This window comes from Arachis ipaensis, chromosome B1, assembly GCF_059453495.1.
Source record: "Arachis ipaensis isolate K30076 ecotype BB chromosome B1, ASM5945349v1, whole genome shotgun sequence".
Classification (NCBI taxonomy): Eukaryota; Viridiplantae; Streptophyta; class Magnoliopsida; order Fabales; family Fabaceae; genus Arachis; species Arachis ipaensis.
Window position 1 is genome coordinate 122,435,706 of NC_142436.1, and position 3,804 is coordinate 122,439,509.

A 3,804-nucleotide genomic window follows, 5' to 3' on the forward strand; every position below is an offset into this window, starting at 1 on the left:
TTGGGATTCACGTCCTCTCCTCTCCTCACAGGTTCGGCCATGGCGCTTATGTCAATGGCCTTGCACTCTCCTTTTGGATTCTCTTCTGTATTGCTTGGGAGAGTACTAGGAGGGATTTCAGTGATCCTTTTACTCAGCTGGCCCACTTGTGCTTCCAGATTTCTAATGAAAGACCTTGTTTCATTCATGAAACTTACAGTGGCTTTAGATAGATCAGAGACTAGATTTGCTAAATTAGAAGCATTTTGTTCAGAGTTCTCTGTCTGTTGCTGAGTTGATGATGGAAAAGGTTTATTATTGTTAAACCTGTTTCTTCCACCATTATTAAAGCCTTGTTGGGGCTTTTGATCCTTCCATGAGAAATTTGGATGATTTCTCCATGTTGAGTTATAGGTGTTTCCATAAGGTTCACCTAAATAATTCACCTCTGCTATTGCAGGGTTCTCAGGATCATAAGCTTCTTCTTCATAAGAAGCCTCTTGAGTACTATTGGATGCAGCTTGCATTCCATGCAGACTCTGAGAGATCATATTGACTTGCTGAGTCAATATTTTATTCTGAGCCAATATGGCATTCAGAGTATCAACTTCAAGAACTCCCTTCTTCATAGGCGTCCCATTACTCACAGGATTCCTTTCAGAAGTGTACATGAATTGGTTATTAGCAACCATGTCAATGAGTTCTTGAGCTTCTGCAGGCGTTTTCTTTAGGTGAATGGATCCACCTGCAGAAGTGTCCAGTGACATCTTTGATAGCTCAGATAAACCATCATAGAATATATCCAGGATGGTCCATTCTGAAAGCATGTCAGAAGGACACTTTTTGGTCAACTGTTTGTATCTTTCCCAAGCTTCATAGAGGGATTCACCTTCTTTCTGTCTGAAGGTTTGAACATCAGCTCTAAGCTTGCTCAGCTTTTGAGGAGGAAAGTACTTGGCTAAGAAAGCCGTGACCAGCTTATCCCAAGAGTTCAGGCTGTCTTTGGGTTGAGAATCCAACCATAATCTAGCTCTGTCTCTTACAGCAAAAGGGAAAAGCATGAGCCTGTAGACTTCAGGATTTACTCCATTAGTCTTAACAGTATCACATATCTGCAAGAACTCAGTTAAGAACTGAAAAGGATCTTCAGATGGAAGTCCATGAAACTTGCAGTTCTGCTGCATCAGAGAAACTAACTGAGGTTTCAGCTCAAAGTTGTTTGCTCCAATGGCAGGAATGGAGATGCTTCTTCCATGTAAATTGGAATTAGGTGCAGTAAAGTCACCAAGCATCTTCCTTATATTATTATTATTTTCGGCTGCCATCTCCTCTTCCTGTTCGAAAATTTCTGAAAGGTTATTTCTGGATTGTTGTAATTTAGCTTCTCTTAATTTTTTTTTTCTTTTCAGAGTCCTTTCAGGTTCTGGATCTGCTTCCACAAGAATGTTCTTATCCTTGCTCCTGCTCATATGACAAAGAAGAAGGCACAGAATAATAATAATAATAATAATAGAGATCCTTTATACCACAGTATAGGGATCCCTGTGTGAGTAGAAGAAGAGGGGGAGACAAATAATGTAATATAATGGAAGAAACACAACTGTGAGGAGGCTAGAGATGTGAGATGAGATGTTAGGATATGAATGAATAAATAGAATAAGATGGGAGATAGGGAATTTTCGAAAATATTTTTGAAAAAGAGTTAGTGATTTTCGAAAATAGTTTTTGAAAAATGTTAGTAATTTTCGAAAATTTTTTTAAAATAAAAAATAAAAATAAAAATAATTAGTTAATTAAAAAGAAATTTTTGAAAAAGAGGAAAGATATTTTCGAAAATTAGAGAGAGAGAGAGTTAGTTAGGTAGTTTTGAAAAAGTTAAGAAACAAACAAAAAGTTAGTTAGTTAGTTGAAACAAATTTTGAAAAGATAAGAAGTTAGGAAGTTAGAAAAGATATTTTGAAATCAAATTTTTGAAAAAGATAAGAAGATATTTTTGAAAAGATATAATTGAAATTAGTTTTGAAAAAGATTTGATTTTTAAAATCACAATTAATGACTTGATTCACAAGAAATCATAAGATATGATTCTAGAACTTAAAGTTTGAATCTTTCTTAACAAGCAAGTAACAAACTTGAAATTTTTGAATCAAAACATTAATTGTTATTGTTATTTTCGAAAATTTTGATATAGAAATAAGAAAAATATTTTTGAAAAATATTTTTGGAATTTTTGAAAATAACTAAGAATTTTGAAAAAGATTTGATTTTTGAAAAAGATTTTGAAAAAGATAAGATTTTCAAATTGAAAATTTGATTTGACTCATAAGAAACAACTTGATTTTAAAAAATTTTTGGAAAAAATCAACTCAAATTTTTGAATTTGATGAGAGAAAAAGAGAAAGATATTTTTTTTGATTTTTGAAATTTTGATGAAAACATGAAAATTATGCAATGCATGAAATTTTTGGATCGAAACAATGAATGCATGCAAGAATGCTATGAATGTCAAGATGAACACCAAGAACACTATGAAGATCATGATGAACATCAAGAACATATTTTTGAAAAATTTTTAATGCAAAGAAAACATGCAAGACACCAAACTTAGAATTCTTTAATGCTTACACACTAAGAATTCAAGAATGCATATGATAAACATGAAAAGACACAAAACAAAAAATCATCAAGATCAAACAAGAAGACTTACCAAGAACAACTTGAAGATCATGAAGAACACTATGAATGCATGAATTTTCGAAAAAAATGCAAGATGCACATGCAATTGACACCAAACTTATGACATGACTCATGACTCAAACAAGAAACAGAAAAATATTTTTGATTTTTATGATTTTCTAATTTTTTTGGATTTTTGTATAATTTTTTTGAAAACATTTGGGAAAAAGGAAGTAATGAATTCATAGTCCTCAATCAAAATCCTGGGAATTAGACATGGCTTCATGGCCAGTCAAGCTAAAACATGTTATATGAAACACTAGAATTCATTCTTAAAATTTTTGAAAACACATTTTTTTTTTTCGAAAACAAGTGAGAAATTTTTGAAAGGTTTTTGAAAAATTTTTGAAAACAAAACAAAAAGAAAATTACCTAATCTGAGCAACAAGATGAACCGTCAGTTGTCCAAACTCGAACAATCCCCGGCAACGGCGCCAAAAACTTGGTGCACGAAATTGTGATGTCCAGGCTCGAACAATCCCTGGCAACGTGAGCAATTTGGTACGCGTAACCGTGATTACACTTTAATGATGTAAAATTCATGGCTCTTTCTTTCCCTGGCAATGGCGCCAAGAACATGGTGCCAATACCATGGTTCACAACTTCGATACAACTAACCAGCAAGTGCACTGGGTCGTCCAAGTAATACCTTACGTGAGTAAGGGTCGAATCCCACGGAGATTGTTGGTATGAAGCAAGCTATGGTCACCTTGTAAATCTCAGTCAGGCAGATATAAATTGATAATGATGTTTTCGAATAATAAATAATAGAATAGGGATAAAGGTACTTATGTAAATCATAGGTAGGAATTTCAGATAAGCGAATGGAGATGCTTTTCGTTCCTCTGAACCTCTGCTTTCCTGCTATCTTCATCCAATTAGTCTTACTCCTTTCCATGGCTGGCTGTATGCAAGGGCATCACCGTTGTCAGTGGCTACATCCCCTCCTCTCAGTGAATAATATGCTCACGCACCCTGTCACGGCACGGCTATTCATCTGTCGGTTCTCGATCATGCTGGAATAGGATTCACCCTCCTTTTGCGTCTGTCACTAATTCCCAACAATCGCGAGTTTGAAGCTCGTCACAG

The 3,804-nt window shown here is 34.5% G+C and overlaps 1 non-coding gene across 1 annotated transcript; it reads left to right on the forward strand.

The window, feature by feature from the left end:
• The first annotated feature begins 800 nt into the window (after nucleotides 1-800).
• LOC148578192 (small nucleolar RNA R71) lies at nucleotides 801-908 on the forward strand. The gene has a single exon (XR_015903318.1). It is a non-coding gene; the product is annotated as a small nucleolar RNA R71 (small nucleolar RNA).
• The last annotated feature ends 2,896 nt before the right edge of the window (nucleotides 909-3,804 follow it).